Here is a 22,095-nt window from a genome sequence, read left to right as displayed (position 1 = left end):
TGTTATCCAATATTCACATGATCAATATGCAGTGTTAACCTATACAAACGAGATGTCGCGAAAACGAGCTTGTATTGAACACGTGTAAGTACTTTCATTTATGAATACTATTTTGAGATATATTAGAATGCTGCCAGGATACAACAATGAGATTCGGATCTCCAGAATTATTTGGTTATTAATTAGTTCTTTTAAGTAAATCAGAATATTTTTTTTTGTTCTTGGATAAACTGTCTCTTCCAATACCTAATACGTTCTCATGATTTGATATCTTCCTATAACTATCTAATCACAATATGTTATATGGCATCTACACCTGGAAGGAGCACAACCCCCATCAATACTGCCTCTCAATGTTAAATGATGAGTCTGTACTGAGGGCCTGATTCACAAAAGTAGACACCATTTTGTGTAAGATTGCTATTTTTTAGGTATTCACAAAAGGAGAGTTTATTTTTACTCAGCAATTTTATCACTGTGGAGACTACGCAATTACAAAGATAGGCCTGTCCCATGCTTTTAATGCAGAGTTCATGCCCTGCAAAGTCTCTGCATTCTCCTCAGTCATAAAATTACTATTAGTAAAACTAAACTCATTGGGGAATATTTATGGAAAAGGAGAGCATCATTCCTGATGCAGCACTTTTCTGGTGCCCCATTGCACCCCCTTAACGACATAATGGTTGCGCTGTTTTTATATTATAGGCCACCATGACAGTCTTGTCCACATTAGGGTAATAATTTATGGTGCTAATGTGGCGTTTTGCTGGATTAGCATAATAAATTATGGCACTAATACAGCAAAGCAAATGGAGGCCCATTGTTTTCAATGGGAGCTTCATCCTAGGTAGGTGTTAATATTGACGTTAAAAATGGTGCAGTGAAATCTAGTAAATTTCACTGCACAGTTGTTCTGGGCCTCCCTACGTGGGAACGCCCCCCTTGCATACATTATGCCTGGCTAAGGTACTCTATTTACTGACCTCAGCTGGATGATTCGGCCCTGCTGGATTTAACTTTGCGACCCACAGATTATGTAATATTTCCTTGGCAGTAGTTTTACTCCCTGAGCCATCTTACTCCCAAAGTTATCACCATAAGGGTCTAACTGACAGGTTGACTTTTTGACCCCCGGCCGAACGGTCACTGACTGGTGTGGGAGCATTTAATTAAAAGAGACAGTTCCTTTTCATTTGGGAAATTTATGGTGACCTATTTATCCATGGAAATAAGGGCTGCAACTTCGAAAAAAAATCTCACTGTGTGAAAGGAGGGAACTAGGAGGAGACGGGGATTAGGGAAGGGGTGGGCCTTGAGCCGATTACCTCTCTAGTCATGAAAGTGTTTGTGAGGGTGTGTGACTATTGAGAGCAGGGTGTGTTTTGTACAGGTCACTGCCCTGAGGGGCATATTTACAAGGAGCTTGCGCTCCCACTGCATCATTTTTTTTTACACAGAGATAGCACATTCCGTTCTCCATATTTACAAAGTGAGGCTTTAGAGCCAATGTGATGGGATGCATTCCTGTCCTTCCAGCCATCTCAGTTTTGTGTGGGAACACCCAACATAAGGCCCATGCAATGCTTCCTTTCTGCTGCCTTGCCTTACTCCATATGTATGAGGCTATGCAAATCCACGCAGCAATGGCTTTGCATTGCTTCAAAACATCATTGAGAGTGCTGTGTTACCGGAGCATCTAAAAAGTGATGCTCCTGCAGCTCAGGACAATTGGAATGAGCCCCCTAATGCAAACCTCTCAAGATTATACAATATGTCACGCAATGTCACATTGATACATTGCGTGCTCCATTTTTCACACCAGTAATGCAATCAGTCACACACTATCAATTTACATATGCAGCACATTCAAAGTCATCAAGCATGTCATCTCAAAATTTACAGTCAAAACACTCAAGTGTTTCCTTGCATTCCGCAATACACTGCACTGTAGAACACACATTTTGCCCATTGCAGCAATTTAAACAGATTCATTAGCCCTGCACTTGTTGCATCACCTGGATTACCTGCATCCATGCATTCGTATCCACCCAGGAAATTATGTAATGACTGCCAATCTGCAAACCAAGAGGTGTGAAGTTACTTTTACTTTCCCTTACCGTTTTTTGCTGGCTGGAGGTTGGGTCTGTTGGTTGTCTGAGAGTTTTGTGCTGTTTTTTTTAGTACTGTGGGTATCTGTGCTGTCCCTGTTGTATACAAAAAATGAAATGTTTGTCTTGTAATTGTCTTTTGTATTGTTTTGTGTAGTGTATTGTCAGGAGTCTGTCTAAATGGGCTTCATAGTTTTAGTTTAGGGGTAGGGCTATTTGTAAGTTTTAGTAGTTTGTTAGGCTGTTGTTTGTGATTACTGACTTGTCAAGGAGGGGCATGTCCTGTAATCTTTCTGAAGAGGAGTTTGGAGGCCTTCTGTGGCAGATCATCCTCTACCTCCTGAACATGATAGCCACAGGGGGTACCACAAGTGAGAGGAAGGAGCAGTTGTCAAAGGTGTGGCCCATCAGAACTGTGTATATAGAGTGGACAGGACTATACATCAGATTAAGCACCAATGAGCATATCTCATCATCTGCAAGGTAAATCTTATTGATCATCTGGTCACTCAAGTTAGTGTGCCTGTCAGTAAGCACATATATGTCACAAGCTTGTTGATGAGTCTCCAAAAACTGTCATTGATGTTATGTCTTGAGTGTCAGCTATATTTTGGGGTTAGAATGCAATGCTATAGGCCTGTATCAGGCAAAAAGCATGCCACAGAGTAATGTTCACTGCGGCCAAGCAGTGGCAGAAACAGACAATGCAGTGCAGGGTAGGCCCTAAGGTGCTTGGGGACCCATCTAGCACTGTGTGTGGAGTGTTGTCGCCGGGCCTGCCAGGTGATTACTGAGTCCGAACTGTGTGGCCCACCCTCCATGTATGTTTCATTATGTCACATGATGGCCAGATTGTTTGTTGACAATTTGACAATTTGCTATATATGCCGTCTTTAAAAATCTTTATATTACTTAATGAGGCTGTACAGGGCCATAATGGACAATCTTTAATTTCTGTGCAGTACTTAAATGTGATGAGTGAGACAAGGTTAAAAACAAGCATGCCTACTGTCAGATATGTGCAGCATAGTAAAGGACATGTTTTCCTTTGAGAAAGTGTGATGATACAAGTTAGCCTGCATAGTGTGGTCTGTCCATTCATTTGGTGAACATAGCCATCTAAGGTAGGAATCCTTGCAACATGTAGCAATGAGTGATGTTTTTGAACTGGGTATGCACTCTGTGCAGCTGAGACGTAATGTTCCTGGTATTAAGCGTAAACACTGTCACATGGCACACCTATTTTCATCATTTCAACTTTGCCATATGCTACATGTCTGATTTTAAGAGATATTTGTGACATAAATGTAGTGCGCCTAATTTTTACACAGTGTACATGTCCGAAATACACTTCCCATGATTGAGATGCTACAAGTGAGTGTCATCTCAAATATTTCTGAACTCTGTAGGGATTGGGTGTGATTATCCATAGCAAACATGTAATTGGATACACTTTTTAGACTACATGTATCCTGATATGTGTGATCAGTCATCCTGCATCATGTGGTTCAGAGCATCCCTCAAATTACTGCATATCAGTGAAACATGAGAAGGGAACACAGAGGATGAATGTCCAACATGCCTTTGATTTTGGGTTGTGTTTCATTGAAAGACAATGTGAATCTGTCTTTGAATGGGTCACCTGCAAGTCAGGGCCACACAGGATGGGAGTAGTCTTATCTCAATATAGACAGATTGGGCATGACTAGATAAGGCACATGTCACCAGTATACCAAGAGTAATGCAAGAGCCTGAATCTTGTACTTTTGTGCCCATAGACATATAAGCAACATGTACCACTGATTTCATATATTTTTGGAAATTAAAGGAAAATGTGCATAAGAGCACAAGCATGTCTGCACTATGTGGTCAGCATACATGCCAGAACGCCAGAACACAGTCCAACTAGCGGTGGCGTTACCCATACAGGGCCAACTTGAAATATTTCATCCTTGATGAACTACAGGCTAAGACATGCAAGGTACAGCACAGGATACCCTTTACATATGAGAACTATAGCATTCATGCACACACTCATCACCTGGTTGTGGGTTGAGACTATGTGTATCATGGGTGCAATACAAACTGACTTGTAGGGCCAGACTAAGGTACGTATAGGGATGTTAGGCCTGCCAGGTCTTGGCATGGTTTCCCCTGTCTTTTTGCTTCTGACCTCCTGTTTTTTATCCTGTGCTGAATTTTGTTTTTGTTGACTGTAGGACCCTGGGCACTTTACCCCTGCTGACCAGTGCTAAAGTGTAAGTGCTCCTTGTCTAAATTGTATCGGTGATTGGTTTATCCAAGACTGGCATATTTAATTTACTAGTAAGTCCCTAATAAAGTGCACTATGTGTGACCAGGGCCTGTAAATCAAATGCTACAATTGGGCCTGCAACACTTGTTCTGCCACCCACATGAGTAGCCCTGTACACGTTTCTCAGACCTCCCACTGCAGTGTCTTTGGCGGTCATTACAACATTGGCGGTAAAAGTCGCTTACCGCCGTGCAGAGGAACGCCAACACACTGCCGCGGGCGTGCAATTCCGCCACAGCTATTATGACCCACATCTCGGAATCCGCCAACATTCAGACACCCACACAAGTCCGCCACACCAAAAGTCAGTTATAAACTGGCGATAACAAAACCGACACCGTCACGCCAACAGAAATACGCCCACACTATCACGACACACTAATCCACGCGGCGGTCTTTCAACCACGGTATTCCATTGGCGGTACACACTGCCGCGCTCAAAATACACACACTCTTACAAAACACAGCCACATTGGACAATTCGAAATACACACACCTGATACACATACACACACCACTACCACACACCCATTACAATATAAAACACACACCCACATCACCCACAAACCCCTACGACAAATTTACCGAGAGAAGGCCAGAGAGAAACACCACCAGCAAGAACAACAGCATCCACAGGCACGCAACACCATCACCCACACAACTTCCACGCACCTCACACAACACACCACTACATATCACCACACTTATCACCACACACTCCACCCCACACATCACCCACACCACCCCATGGCACGGCAAAGACACCCCAAGTTCTCAGAGGATGAGCTCAGGGTCATGGTGGAGGAAATCGTCCAGGTAGAGCCACAGCTATTCGGATCACAGGTGCAGCACACCTCCATTGCAAGGAAGATGGAGCTATGGCAAAGAATAGTGGACAGGGTCAACGCAGTGGGACAACACCCAAGAAATCGGGAGGACATCAGGAAGAGGTGGAACGACCTATGGGGGAAGGTGCGTTCCGTGGTCTCAAGACACCACCAGGCGGTCCAGCGGACTGGCGGCGGACCCCCACCTCCTCCCCCATAACTAACAACATGGGAGGAGCAGGTCTTGGCGATTCTGCATCCTGAGGGCCTCGCAGGAGTAGGTGGAGGAATGGACTCTGGTAAGTCAAAGCTTTACTATTACATTCCCCGCCCTACCTGCATGCTATCACATACCCCCACCCTCATCCTCACCCCCAGCACCCCTACTCCTCACAAATGTCCCAGAATCACAAACCACCCATCCCAACACCAAGTCCTGCCTACATGCTGCAACAAAGCATGGACACACATCACCAAAGCATGCCCACTGCACATACCCATACACCCCCCTAAACCATCATCACACAAGCTCCCACACAGGAATGTAAGCACTGGGGTACACGGTCACCCACCCATTGCACACCATGACACACACAGATGTAATAAACATCCTTTTATACCCCTGCAGGACCCCTAAACAAAGTCACCGGACAGGAGGGTCCACACATGTCCACACGACCAACAGAAGAGGCCCACAGTGATGACAGCACCTCTGTCCAACTGGATCTAGATGACCAGCCCTGACCATCGGGGACCTCTGGACAGTCGGTTCCCCTCACACAGGCACAGGCCACCACAGATCTTCCCCCCTCTGGAAACACCAGCGCAGCACCCACCCAGCGGGCCCATACCTCCGTCCCCAGGACACGCCAATCTGCTGTGTGTCCAACACTACAGGGAACCCAGGATAACCCACCACCCCAAAAATACCAGGGACCTGAGGGCAGTGGTAGTGGGCACACGGTCCAGGGGACGGAGGCACTGGAACACAGGGGAACTGGGAGGGCTGCCATGTGACAGGGCGCGGACAGGCCAAGGGAACCCACTCTCCACGAGGCCCTCTCCTCCATCATGGGAGCCTACCACCACTCCCAGGAGACAATGGCAAAGGTACTGACCAAGTTTCAGGAGACCCAGCGCATGCAAGAGGAACAGTATATGGGCTTCAGGGAGGAACTAAGAACCATCAGCTCCACCCTGGGCACCATCGTAGGGGTGGTGAAGGAAGTACTCAACACCAGGAGGGACACTGTGGCACTGCAAGGGGCCCCTGACACTAGCATGGACGATGAACTGCCCACCACATCCGCCGGCGCTAGTGGACAGGACATCCCGCCACAGGACCACAGGACCACCACACCAGCACCCCACCCCCTGCAGAGGGAGAACCACCCCACAAACGGTCCCTCAGATCCAGGAACAAGACAGAGCACGATGCCAAGACCCCCTCCAAGAAATGAGACCACCCTGATTGTCATCCTACTTTCCCACTTTGTCACCCTGTCCATAATTAAACTGCCCCAGCTGCACTTCCTATGCCCATATGGGCAATGCACCTGTGAGACGAATAGACTGGACTCTGCGATGGACACTCCTCTGCCATCACCCCTCACCCCTCACTATTTCACTACCCCCTCCAATTTTGAGCATTGAAATAAACACACCTAAAGCACAAAATGGTCTGGAGTCTGTCTGTGATTTCGAAATAGTGTATTAGCAATTACAGTGACAAAATGTTTTTTTAAATAGTAATGTCAACATACCTATGTCACACAGCTCTAGTCCATGAGGAATCTAAGCAGATGTCACATAGTGGGACCCAAATCTGTGAAACCATAAGGGAAAGTGACAACTCAGTGACCATACACTGGGTGAGGATGACAGACAGTAGAGAGGTAGTAGTAGTTAAAGTACATGTAGTAGGCAGGTTTGTATTCTTACCTGTGTCTCACTGGAAATATTGCTGGATCACTGAGTCCCTGTTGTGCATGTCTTCTTCCTCTGCTTCCTCCTCATCACTGTCCACAGGCTCCACAGCTGCAATAACACCTCCATCTGGACCATCCACCTGCAGAATAGGCACCTGGCGTCGCAAAGCCAAGTTGTGAAGCATACAGCAGGCCACGATGATCTGGCACACCTTCTTTGGTGAGTAGAATAGGGATCCACCTGTCATATGGATGCACCTGAACCTGGCCTTCAGGAGGCCGAAGGTGCGTTCGATCACCCTCCTAGTTCGCCCATGTGCCTCATTGTATCGTTCCTCTGCCCTTGTCCTGGGATTCCTCACTGGGGTCAGTAGCCATGACAGGTTGGGGTAACCAGAGTCACCTGCAAATGGCGAGGGACAAGTATTAGACACACAGTAACCTGGAGGGATAACCCCAGACAACCATTCCAACTGACTTGCTTCCAGGTGCTCACCTAATATCCACACACGGTGCCTCTGGAGTTGACCCATCACATAAGGGATGCTGCTATTCCGCAGGATGTAGGCGTCATGCACTGAGCCAGGAAACATGGCATTCACATGGGAGATGTACTGGTCTGCCAAACATACCATCTGTAACTCTTCTGGTTTCTGTACACCTGTTCACTCCTGTGGGGGGGGGGGCCAACGACACATGTGTCCCATCAATGGCACCTATGATGTTGGGGACATGTCCCTGGGCATAGAAATCCCCTTTCACTGTAGGTAAATCCTCCACCTGAGGGAAAACGATGTAGCGCCGCATGTGTTTCAGTAGGGCAGACAACACTCTGGACAATACGTTTGAAAACATAGGCTGGGACATCTCTGATGCTATGGCCACAGTTGTTTGAAAAGAGCCACTTGCAAGGAAATGGAGCACTGACAGCACCTGCACTTGAGGGGGGATTCCTGTAGGATGGTGGATTCCTGACATCAGGTCTGGCTCCAACTGGGTACACAGTTCCTGGATTGTGGCACGGTCAAGCCTGTAGGTGATTATCAAATGTCGCTCCTCCATTGTCGACAGGTCCACCAACGGTCGGTACACCGGAGGATGCCGCCATCTCCTCACATGTCCCAGCGGACGGTGCCTATGAAGGACAACAGCAAGCACAGAGTCAAACAACTCAGAGGTACGTACCCACAGTTTACTCAGAACACCAATCATACACAAAGGGAAGCCTGTATATGTGTTGAGTCTAGGCCTAGGTATGTGTGACGCGGTTGAAAATGAAGCCATGTGGGCCCCTGAAATGGTGGCTGCCTGACCTCTGAAGTGGGACAATGGGATGTGAGGTAACTGCGGTGGTGTTGTACACCGTCGCGGTAGGCGGTCGAAGACCGCGGCGCAATGCTGCATTGGTTAACATTGGACCCTATGGGTCCCAGGAGCCAATGACGATGTACGCCGGCGGTGATGGTACGCACCGCCGCGGACGTGACCGCCATTTTCTATCTGTTCAATCACTCGATACCTGATCTTCAACAGGAGAGGACCTACACTGCAAGTGCTGCTGTGACCTCAGTCTGGAAGAGACAATGGCTTGTGCGTCTGGGGAAAGGGCCCCTGCCTTCACATCGGAGGAGTTCGAGAAGTTCGTTGATGGGGTCCTCCCCAGTACACGCTACTCTACGGTCCTCCAGACAAACAGGTAAGTACATAGGGAGCATGTTGTATGGGCTATGCCTGTGTGGAGAGGGCAGGATGTAAGAAGGAAGGGGGCAGAGTGCTGCGTGCATGAAAGACGGTGAATGCATGTGCCACATGGCAAGGGTTAGGGATGGGGGCCACTCACTTTGACGGTGCAGCTGGTAATGACTTCTCTTTTTCCCCTGTACATTTCATGTAAGTCAACGCCCACCAGAAGAAAGATATTTGGCGTGCCATCGCCAAGGACGTCCGGACCCTGGGGGTCTACCACAGACGGAGCACCCACTGCTGTAAAAGATGGGAGGACATTCGCCTCTGGAGTAAGAAGACGGCGGAGGCTCAGCTGGGGATGGCCTCCCAACGTGGGAGGGGTGCCCGTCGCACCATGACCCCCCTGATGTTCAGGATTCTGGCGGTGGCCTACCCAGAGTTGGATGGGCGCTTGAGGGCATCACAGCAGACACAAGGGGGTGAGTACACTCTCATTCTGCTGACTTTGCGCGCACTGGAGTTGTCTGGGTGGGGAGAAGGGCTGTGGGTTTCCCTAGGCCAGGGCGAGTTCCGTAGAGTGCCACGTACAGCTATTCATGCCCCTGTGTCATCTATGTGTGAAGATGTCATCCATAGCCTTGTAGGCCATTTCCTAGGAATTGAACAGCGGAGCCCAAGAGCACGGCGTAGTGCAGGGGGCTTCTGTGTCTGTCTTGTCCGCCAACGGTAGCGGTAATCCATGCACTCAACATGTCTTTCTTCTGTCTCCCCCCCCTTTTTGTGGTCTTCCTGTTCTTGTGTGCATTAGCATCATCAGGCGGAGGGGCAGTGGCACCGGAGCACGAGGGAGCTGCATCCCACATGGCCCTGGAGGGCGAGACTACAGACTCGGAATTCACCAATGGGACGGAGGGTGAGCGGAGCTCCACGGAGGGGACAGGAGCTGAGACCAGAGACACGGACTCGTCCTCTGATAGGAGCTCCCTTGTGGTGGTGGCAACATCTGTGTCCCCCGCATCTACAGGTACAGCTGCCACCCCCCCCTACCAGCACCACCCTCCCAGCAGCCCCTCAGCCTTCGCCCCGTGCCCGCTCACTCAGGAGTGTGGGCATCACCTTCATCCCAGGCACCTCAGGCCATGCCCCAGTCACCCGTGCTGCCGTCAGTGAGGAGGCCATTGACCTCCTCAGGTCACTCACTGTTGGGCAATCTACCATTTTGAATGCCATCCAGGGTGTAGAAAGGCAGTTGGAACAAACTAATGCATTCCCGGAGGGCATTCATTCTGGTCAGGCGGCCCTTCACCGAGCTTTCCAAACTCTGGCCTCAGCACTAATGGCAGCCAATTTCCCCGTCTCTAGCCTCCCCTGTCGAACTTCCTCCACCCAGACGCAATCCCCTGTACCTCTGCTTATCCCAAGCACACCATCAGACCAGCCTGCACACACCTCACCACACAAGGGAAGCTCAGGCAAACATAAGCACCACACATCACATAGGCACTCACGCAAGCAACACACACATGCAAACACACCAACATCCACTGCCTGCACTGGGATCCCCTCCTTGTCGTCTCCCTCCCAGTCTCATCTACACTCACACCTGCATGCACTACCTCTACAGCCACTACGTCTCTCACCAGCACACCCCGCTCACGTGCAGTCACCACCAACACTACCATTCACATGTCCCCTGTGTCCTCTCCCAGTGTGTCTGTGACGCCCCCTCCCAAGATACACAAACGCAGACACACACCCACCCAACAGCCATCCACCTCACGACAGCCTCCAGCGCATGCACCTGCACCCAAACTCACCAAACGTACACCTCCTACTACCACCACCTCTTCCTCCACTCTCAAACCCCCTCCAGCCACCCTTCCCAGTGTGTCCAAAAGATTTTTCCTGTCCAGCCTTGACCTTTTTCCCACACCTCCCCCACCCCGTTCATCTCATAGGTCCTGAAGTAGCACCTCAGCCACAACATCTCCGGGACCAGTGGTGCCTGTAGTGGAGTGCACCGGCCACCAGGACAGCCAGTGTGGCACGGAGCCACAGCACAGCCAGTCCCCCACCTGTGAAGCATCAGAAGTTGGCCAGTGTCCGGCGGGAGAGGGTGTAGGAAAGTACCATCTTGCCTGGCATGTTACCCCCATATTTCACTGTATATATGTTGTTTTAGCGTATGTGTCACTGGGACCCTGCCAGCCAGGGCCCCAGTGCTCATAAGTGTGCCCTGTATGTGTTCCCTGTGTGATGACTAACTGTCTCACTGAGGCTCTGCTAACCAGAACCTCAGTGGTTATGCTCTCTCTGCTTTCTAAATTGTCACTAACAGGCTAGTGACCAATTTCACCAATTCACATTGGCATACTGGAACACCCTTATAATTCCCTAGTATATGGTACTGAGGTACCCAGGGTATTGGGGTTCCAGGAGATCCCTATTGGCTGCAGCATTTCTTTTGCCACCCAAAGGGAGCTCTGACAATTCTTACACAGGCCTGCCACTGCAGCCTGAGTGAAATAACATCCACGTTATTTCACAGCCATTTACCACTGCACTTAAGTAACTTATAAGTCACCAATATGTCTAACCTTCCACTGGTGAAGGTTGTGTGCTAAGTTACTTAGTGTGTGGGCACCCTGGCACTAGCCAAGGTGCCCCCACATCATTCAGGGCAAATTCCCCGGACTTTGTGAGTGCAGGGACACCATTTCATGTGTGCACTATACATCGGTCACTACCTATGTATAGTGTCACATTGGTAACTCCGAACATGGCCATGTAACATGTCTAAGATCATGGAATTGTCACCCCAATGCCATTCTGGCATTGGGGAGACAATTCCATGATCCCCCGAGTCTCTAGCACAGACCCGGGTACTGCCAAACTGCCTTTCCCGGGGTTTCACTGCAGCTGCTGCTGCTGCCAACCCCTCAGACAGGTTTCTGCCCTCCTGTGGTCCAGCCAGGCCTGGCCCAGGAAGGCAGAACAAAGGACTTCCTCTCTTGGAAAAAGGTGTCAGGGCTGGGGAGGAGTAGCCTCCCCCATCCTCTGGAAATGCTTTGATGGGCACAGATGGTGCCCATCTCTGCATAAGCCAGTCTACACCAGTTCAGGGATCCCCCAGCCCTTCTCTGGCGCGAAATTGGACAAAGAAAGGGGGAATGATCACTCCCCTGACCTGCACCTCCCAGGGGAGGTGCCCAGAGCTCCTCCAGCGTGCCCCAGACCTCTGCCATCTTGGATTCAGAGGTGTGCTGGCACACTGGACTGCTCTGAGTGGCCAGGGCCAGCAGGTGACGTCAGAGACTCCTTCTGATAGGCTCTTACCTGTGTTGCTAGCCTATCCTCCTTCCTAGGTAGCCAAACCTTCTTTTCTGGCTATTTAGGGTCTCTGCTTTGGGGAATTCTTCAGATACCGAATGCAAGAGCTCATCAGAGTTCCTCTGCATCTCCCTCTTCACCTTCTGCCAAAGGATCGACCGCTGACTGCTCAGGACGCCTGCAAAACCGCAACAAAGTAGCAAAGACGACTACTACAACCTTGTATCGCTTCAACCTGCCAGCTTTCTCGCCTGTTTCCTGGTGGTGCATGCTCTGGGGGTAGCCTGCCTCCTTCTTGCACCAGGAGCTCTGAAGAAATCTCCCGTGGGTTGACGGAATCTTCCCCCTGCAACCACAGGCAACAAAAGACTGCATCACTGGTCCTCTGGGTCCCCTCTCAGCATGACGTGCGTGGTCCCTGGAACTCAGCAACTCTGTCCAAGTGACTCCCACAGTCTAGTGACTCTTCAGTCCAAGTTTGGTGGAGGTAAGTACTTGCCTCCCCACGCTAGACTGCATTGCTGGGTACCGCGTGATTTGCAGCTGCTCCGGCCCCGGTGCACTCTTCCAGGGTTTCCTTTGTGCACAGCCAAGCCTGGGTCCCCGACACTCTAACCTGCAGTGCACAACCTTCTGAGTTGTCCTCTGGCATCATGGGACTCCCTTTTGTGTCTTCAGGTGGACTCTGGTTCACTCATCTTCCAAGTGCCTGTTCCGGTACTTCTGCAGGTGCAGCCTGCTTCTGTGATGGCTCCCTGACTTGCTGGGCGCCCCCTCTGTCTCCAGGTGGTGACATCCTGGTCCCTCCTGGGCCACAGCAGCATCCAAAAACCCTAACTGCGACCCTTGCAGCTAGCAAGGCTTGTTTGCGGTCTTTCTGCATGGGAACACCTCTGCAAGCTTCTTCACGACGTGGGACATCCATCCTCCAAAGGGGAAGTTCCTAGTCCTGTTCGTTCTTGCAGAAACCAAACCTTCTTCCATCCGGTGGCAGCTTCTTTGCACCCTCAGCTGGCATTTCCTGGGCATCTGCCCACTCTCGACATTGTCGCGACTCTTGGACTTGGTCCCCTTGTTTCACAGGTACTCAGGTCCGGAAATCCACTGTTGTTGCTTTGCTGGTGTTGGTCTTCCTTTCAGAAACCCCCTATCACGACTTCTGTGCTCTCTGGGGGTTATAGGTGCACTTTACACCTACTTCTCAGGGTCTTGGGGTGGGCTATTTTTCTAACCCTCACTGTTTTCTTACAGTCCCAGCGACCCTCTACAAGCTCACATAGGTTTGAGGTCCATTCGTGGTTCGCATTCCACTTTTGGAGTATATGGTTTGTGTTGCCCCTATACCTATGTGCTCCTATTGCAATCTACTGTAACTTTACATTGCTTGCATTACTTCCTTTTGCTATTACTGCATATTTTTGGTATTGTGTACATATATCTTGTGTATATTTGGCATCCTCATACTGAGGGTACTCACTGAGATACTTTTGGCATATTGTCATAAAAATAAAGTACCTTTATTTTTAGTATATCTGTGTATTGTGTTTTCTTATGATATTGTGCATATGACACCAGTGGTATAGTAGGAGCTTTGCATGTCTCCTAGTTCAGCCTAAGCTGCTCTGCTATAGCTACCTTCTATCAGCCTAAGCTGCTAGAAACACCTCTTCTACACTAAGAAGGGATAACTGGACCTGGTACAGAGTGTAAGTACCCCTTGGTACCCACTACAAGCCAGGTCAGCCTCCTACAGAGGGGGAAAACTCCAGCCACCAAGGCCGCTCCCAGGGGTCCCGTTGGGAGTGTGGAGTCAGCTGTGACACCTTCCAAGGTGGAGAAGGGCCACAAGAAACCCGGCAAGTCTGGGAAGGGCTGCATGGCAGAGAAGACTGCCATCATCCCCGCTGGCCAGGAGGCCACCGCCAGCCCAGCCCAGCTGCCCAGGAGGCCACCGCCAGCCCCAGCCCAGCTGCCCAGGAGGCCACAGCCAGCCCCAGCCCAGCTGCCCAGGAGGCCCCCGCCAGCCCCAGCCCAGCTGCCCAGAAGGCCACCGCCAACCCCAGCCCAGCTGCCCAGGAGGCCACCGACAGCCCCAGCCCAGCTGCCCAGGAGGCCACCACCAGCCCAGCTGGCCAGGAGGCCAGCCCCAGCCCAGCTCCCCCGGAGGCCACCGCCAGCCCCAGCCCAGCTGCCCAGGAGGCCTCTTCCAGCCCCAGCCCAGCTGCCCAGAAGGCCACTGCCAGCCCCAGCCCAGCTGCCCAGGAGGCCACTGCCAGCCCCAGCCCAGCTGCCCAGGAGGCCACCGCCAGCCCCAGCCCAGCTGCCCAGGAGGCCACCGCCTGGCCCAACCCAGCTGCCCAGGAGGCCACCGCCAGCCCCAGCCCAACTGATCCATGAAGGACCTCCAGCACAAGCCCCGCTGGGCCGTGAAGGACCGCCAGCACAAGCCCCGCTGGGCCATAAAGGACCACCAGCACAAGCCCCGCTGGGCCATGAAGGACCGCCAGCACAAGCCCTGCTGGGCCATGAAGTACCCCACTGGGCCATGAAGGATCACCTTCACAAGCCCCCCTGGGCTATGAAGGACCGCCAGCACAAGCCCTCTGGGCCGTGAAGGGCCACCAGCACAAGCCCCGCTGGGCCATGTAGGACCGCCAAATCAAGCACCGCTGAACAGGGTACCGCCAACTCAAGCACCGCTGAACAGGGCACCGCCAAATCAAGCACCGCTGAACAGGGCACCGCCAACTCAAGCACCGCTGAGCAGGGCACCGCCTACTCAAGCATCGCTGAACAGGGCACCGCCAACTCAAGCACCGCTGAACAGGGCACCGCCAAATCAAGCACCGTTGAACAGGGCACCGCCAAATCAAGCACCGCTGAACAGGGCACCGCCTACTCAAGCACCGCTGAACAGGGCACCGCCAACTCAAGCACCGCTGAACAGGGCACCGCCAACTCAAGCACCGCTAGCCCATGCGCGGCAGGGGCACTGACGCAACTGGGTCAGTCACGGGGTGAGTGATGCACTCTGGGCAGCAGTCCCCCTCCAGAACCAGTGGAGACATCCATCCACTACCTCTGTCCTTCACAGGATGAAGCACTCTGGGCACCATGCCCCCTCCAGATCCAGTGGAGACATCCATCCACTACCTCTGTCCTTCACAGGATGAAGCACTCTGGGTACCAGTCCCCCTCCAGAACCAGTGGAGACATCCATCCACTACCTCTGTCCTTCACAGGATGAAACACTCTGGGCACCATGCCCCCTCCAGAACCAGTGGAGACTGTTATCCACTTGTGAGACTGTGGCTTTGCACTCCCCAGGATTGAACAGTGGGCAAGCCACCCACTGTAGAGACTTGAGAGACTGTGGCTTTGCACTCCCCAGGACTGAACAGTGGGCAACCCACCCACTGCAGAGACTTGAGAGACTGTGGCTTTGCACTCCCCAGGATGTTACAGTGGGCAACCCACCCACTGTAGAGACTTGAGAGACTGTGGCTTTGCAATCCCCAGGATTGAACAGTGGGCAACCCACCCACTGTAGAGACTTGAGAGACTGTGGCTTTGAACTCCCCAGGATTGAACAGTGGGCAACCCACCCACTGTATAGACTTGAGAGACTGTGGCTTAGCACTCCCCAGGGGCATGTGGCCCCCTCGTGGATTTGGCCTCGTGCACTCAAGCGGATGAGGTGCCGCCCCCTTTCCCTCCCCCTGAGGTGCCTGTTTTGTTGTTCTCTGATGCCCCTGCAGTGTTCTCTCCGTCATGGTCGGGGATCTTGTGTGGGCCTCGCCCATACTGTGTGGTCTCAGTGTTCCACTGACTTTCTTTGTGCAGTACCTGGACTTCTATGCCTGGTATATATTTTGTACATGGTGTATATATATATTTCTGCCTACTTGTTTGTAATATATTCCGATGGTTACACTCATTTTCTTTGGTCTTTGCATTCTTCCAGGGGGGTCTGGGGGGGGTGTAACTGTGATGTATTGATATGCATTATTGTGTGTGTTGTAGTGGGTGAGGGTGGGGGTGGGGGTGGGGTGTTGCATGTGTGTGTCCCTGTTTTTTGCCACCCCCCTCCCCTGTGTCGTAGGTGCAGTACTCACGTGGTCTTCGCCACCGGCGTTCGTGCTCCTGGTAGAGGAGCAGGAAGACTATTGCAGGTAGGATTTGGAGTCCCGGTTCCATGGTGTCCTCTTCCTCGTGGAGTGTGTAGAGGTGAGCATTTTCCCTTCAAAATTCCTGTTTCTGCCGTGTTTTTATCCGCGGTGTATCCGCCCCGGAAAAGGTGGCGGATTGGCCTGTCACAATAGTGTGGGCGGTACATTTGCTCCCGCCTGTCTGTTGGCGTTGACCGCCGCGCTGTTTGTTTGTACCGCCGTGGCGGTCTGAGTGTTAAAGTGGCTGTCTTTGTTGGCGGTTTCCGCCACGGTCGTAATTGCAATTTGTTTACCGCCGGCCTGTTGGGGGTCTTACCGCCGCTTTAACACTGTCCGCCAGGGTTGTAATGACCACCTTTGTATGCAGTTTTAAACTGAATGTCAACATGGCAAGTGCTCCCATCAGCTGGGCCAAACTTTCCCTTTTACTATATGTAGGTCACCCCTTAATTAGGCCCAAAGCAGCCCCAGGAGCAGGGTGCAGTGTATATAAAAGGTATGACATGTACTGATGTGCTTTACAGGTCCTGACAGTGAATACTACTAAACTCAATTTTCACTATTGCAAGGTCTATCTCTCCCTCAGGGTGACATGGAAATCATCTTGAATTATCTTTCAACAATAATTTACCCTCGGGGGTAGAAATAGATATAGAGTTTGGAGGCTCTGAACTCAAAATATTAAAATACATCTTTTGGTGAAATTGGTTTTTGAACTGTGAGTTTGAAAGTGCCACTTTTAGAAAGTAGGAATTTCCTAATTAACCATTCTGTGCCTCTGACTGTCTGCTGAATACAGGCATGGGTCAGGGTGACAGTTGGGCAGTTTATGCATCCACTCTAAACAGTCACACAAAGGAAGCTGAGGTGTGCCTTAATTAACCATTCTGTGCCTCTGACTGTCTGCTGAATGCAGGTATGGGTCACGGTGACAGTTGGGCTGTTTATGCATCCACTCTAGACACAAAGGAAGCTGAGGTGTGCCCTGCATATCCTGATGGCCCATCACTAGGCTGATGGGTCTTTCTGAGCTAGAGTGGTGGGAGAAACTGACACTTGTACCTGAATAGGGCTATGCCTGTCCTCACACAAAGCAGTCCCCACCCCCATGGAGTGTGTTTGGGGCCAGGACAGGGAAAGGCAGGGTCTTCTGTGCTACAAATAATTTTCTTTGAAGTCTGCCTACTTCAAAATGCAGAAATGGGTATAAGTACTGGACCTCTAACACCACATAGTTAGAATCCTTTTTGACTCAAGAAATTCGGCTAGTAAGAAGAGCTGGATACTGTAGGAGGGATTGTTACTCTGCCTGTTGCTTTATTGTGCTGGCCTGCTGCTTCTGTACCGGGAGTGAAAGGACTGGACTTGGCTTTCCAAATCCTGCTTCCAAGGGTTCTCCGAGGATTTGGACTGTGCTACCCTCCTTTTAAGAAGTTCCACGGATATCAAAAACATTACCTGTCAGCACCTGGGCTCTTTTGCTAAGAGTCTTGACTTGCCCAGTGGTGCCAAATCCATTTTCTGGGCCTTTGCGAGTGAGTTCTGATGCAACAAGGAAGATAGTAGTGCATTAATTTCCAGACTAACTTTCGAACTGGCACAGCTTTCTGACCCTATGCTGCTGCCTGCACTAGAGCCATGGCCTCCGCTGAGTGCAATAACTGCGGCCTTCAACACAGGCCTGGCATCACTGCAGTGCCTCTGAAGTCCTGCCACAGTATGAGTCCAGAGTGGTGTGTCACTGACGTCTGTGGTACCCAACTCCAACTGCGCCATAGCACCTGTGACCCCATGGTGTGATCGCAACACCACAAAGTCAACGCCTTGCACCTTGACATGCTCGATTTATCGATCCCACCTTATTGTAAGGAATTGATGCCTCACCGCCAATGCTGTATCACTTGCCCTACAACCGTAAGGAACTGATACCTCACCTCCCGTGCCAAGCAGTAAGGAACCACTGTCTCACCTCCCCAGTCACAGTAAGGAACTGACGCCGTACCAGCTCTAGGGACGCCTCGTTTCCCCATCCCCATGCAACATCTTTGTTTACTCCTTGTTTTCCAAGGGACTATAACCGGGGTCTATATGACTTCATAGCTCGCCTGTGCTCCCTCGCAGGTAGAGCCAGACTATTGGAACCGACTCTCTAAAGCCACTGGGAAAGTTGGAGCTATTGTGTTTCTAAGTGGTATACTGCATTTAATATTTGAATATGTGTATCTATACTTGTGTATGTTGGATTTTTTGTCATTTTAATCTTGTTTTACTCAAAAAATTACTAGATATTTTTTAAAGCTGATGTATAGTACTTTTGTGACATTTTCACTGTGTTACTGTGTGTGAATGAATACTTGGTAGCTTGAACCAAGCTAACAAGGTGAGCAGAGGGTATCCTAACTATGTGGCTTTCTAACCCTGACTAGAGACCCCATTTCTAAAAAGGGCCACATGTTTTTGCTTGAATTTTAGTTCTTGGAGCCTGTTATATGGTTTCAAGTATTTGCATTTGCCAAGATTGTAGATGTTTCCAACAGGCCAGCCTGAAGGGAGGATAGCTACCAACCAATCTTTGTCTCTATACTATAGCATGCTGATTTAATCACCCCAGGGAGTGGCTTGTGAGAGCCTGTGTGCCATTACTTTTGTACACAACATCACATTTACAACAGTCTCAGTAATGCCATATTATAGGGATATTTGGGCAAACATTTCTATTTCATATACCTGAAATCTTCAAACATGAGTACCTTTGCATCATTGCATTTGGAGATGTTTATATTATGAAAGAGTCCTTGTCAATTTTACTATACCAACGGTCAGTTTGGGTCAGGACTTGCCACATGTGATGTTTTTGTTGACTGAAGACTAATGTCAGATCAACTAGGTACAGTGCAGCTTAGTCTGATACATATTTCCATCCTCTCAAACAGACAAAATGATGCCAGAGCAGGCCAGGACCCATGGTATCATGCTGGACTGCTACTGCCACCTCAGACATGTTACCTTGGCATGCCGAAGGATGGTCCATCGATATGTGGAGGAAAGGGCTGCCGACACTTAGGATGTCAAACCACAGGCTCACCAATGACCAGCAACAGCAGGATCCAGCCATGCCGAATATGTTCCTCATGGTGGTGCTGATGGATGGGGACCCACCACCACCACCGGTCAGTTCTAGCCAGCCACAAGCACCAAACCCAGAACAGCCATCCGCCTTTGAGCCGCTGGCCATAAATGAACCAAATGAACTGAAGCGACATGTAGGTGGTATGGAGCAACAATTGGACATCATAATGCGCAGCATTAGCAGTTTGCAGAAGGCAGTGGACCAGATAGCTGTCCAAATCTAGGACATTATTTTTTATCCTGCCTTTCCCCATTTCTGTTATGTCTTTTTTACTCTTTGTTCAATAGGTTAGGTTAGTTTAGATGTTACCATAGGGAAAGTTTAGGATAGTTTAGTGTTAGTGATGTGTTAGATTTTATAGATTTAGGCCCTCATTATAACATTGGCGGTAAATCCCACTTACCGCCAAGCTGACTGCTGCCAACATACTGCCACTGCCGCGGACATCCGTTCACCATATTATGACACACACTCACACACACCAATCCATCACTAATCATCCACTTACACAATTTCGCCACACCAAAGGTCAGTGTTAAATTGGCGGTATCCAAACCCACACCGTTACGCCAACAGAACAATGCCAATCACATTATGACCCATGAATCACCACAGCGGACATTCAATGGTGGTAAACCATTGGCAGTGCATACTTTTGCACTCAAAATACACACACACATACAAAACATCACCACATTGGACAATTCAAACAACACACACCTGACACCCATACACACACCACACCCACACCACTATAAAACATACACCCACATTACCCACAGCCCCTTATGAATACAAACCATTAGCACAAGACAGACACCACAGACAAGACCAGAGCCACACACCACAATCACCTATCCACCACCCATGCACCCCACATCACACACCCCAACACATCACCCTTCACACCCTCACCTACACAACTCACACAACGCCCATGGCACCACAAAGACATCACAGATTCTCAGAGGAGGAGCTAAGGGTCATGGTGGAGGAAATCATCAGGGTAGAGCCACAGCTATTTAGAGCACAGGTGCAGCAGATATCCATTGCAAGGAAGATGGAGATATGGCGGAGGATCGTGAACAGAGTCAATGCCATGGGACAGCACCCAAGAACCAGGGATGACAGCAGAAAGAGGTGGAACGACCTACGAGGGAAGGTGTGTTCTATTGCAGCAAGAGACCAGCTCGCTATCCAGAGAAATGGTGGTGGACCCCCACCTCCTTCCCCACAACTAACAACATGGGAGGAGCAAGTCTTGGCAATCATGCATCCTGAGGGCCTTGCCGGAGTAGCAGGAGGACTGGACTCTGGTAAGTCAACTCTATACTACTATCACCCCCTTACCGGCATGCCATCACATACCCCCACCCTCACCCTCACTCCCATCACACCACCACCTCCCACACACCCCACTATCACATCCCATTAATTCCAATGTCAAGCCCTGCATGCCATACCAATGCATGGACACCACTCACAGCCCTTCAAGGACACCTATCACTAAAGCATGCACACTAGAGAGAATCAGCTAGCCCACCACATACCAACTTACACAAGTGAAAGCTCCCAAGGCAAATACAAAGAGGGCAAGTGACTGATGTACAATATGTCACACAGAGAAACAATAACACTGCATTTACATCACCCCAGGTACCCCAGCCAATATCAGTGGCAAAGAGGTGCCAGTACTATCCAGTTTCCTAACAGAAGAGGCCCACAGTGATGACAGGAACTCTGGTTGCCTGGATCTGGATGACCAACCTGGCCCATCAGGAACCTCTGGACAGTCGGTTACCCAGCCACAGTCACACACCACCACAGAGCCTCCCCCCTCAGGAAACACCACCACAGCACCCACCCAGCGTACCCATACATCTGTCCCCAGGACACGTCAATCAGCAGTGTGTCCACCACTACAGGGATCCTAGGGCACACATCGCCTCCAAGACAATCAGGGACCTGGGCTCAGTGGCAGTGGGCACTCGGTTCAGGGAACAGAGGCACAGGACAACAGGTACACTGGGAGGACTGCTGTGTGCCAGGGGTAGGACAGGCCCAGGGAATAGACTCTCCAGGAGGCACTCACCAAGATCCTGGGAGCATACCAACTTTCCCAGGATACGCTGGGCCAGATCCTGGCCAACTTCCAGGAGAACAGGTGGCTGCAGGAGGGACAGTACCAGGGGATCAGGGAGGACTTGCAGGCCATTAACACCACACTGGTCTCCATAGCAGGAGTGCTGGTAGACATGGCCAACATTCCGAGGGAGGCAGCCTCACAACAGTGGGCCCCCTGCCACTAGCCAGACATCTTAACTGCCTTCCACCTCTGCTGCCGCTAGTGGACAGGGGGACCCGCCACAGGATTCACATGCCACCAGCACCCCTGCCCCTGCAGAAGGAGAACCACCCCGCAAACGTTCCCTGCAATCCAGGCAGAAGCCAGAGACTATTGCCAAGACCCCTGCCAGGAAATGAGACTCTCCTGATTGTCACCCTTGTGTCCCACTCTGTCATCCTGTCCACCTTAAAGTGCCATTGCTCCCCTTCCTATGTTCTCTTGGACAATGCACCTGTGCACCAAATAGACTGGAACA

Source organism: Pleurodeles waltl, chromosome 4_1 (genome assembly GCF_031143425.1).
Source record: "Pleurodeles waltl isolate 20211129_DDA chromosome 4_1, aPleWal1.hap1.20221129, whole genome shotgun sequence".
Taxonomy (NCBI): Eukaryota; Metazoa; Chordata; class Amphibia; order Caudata; family Salamandridae; genus Pleurodeles; species Pleurodeles waltl.
This window is presented reverse-complemented; position numbering follows the sequence as displayed.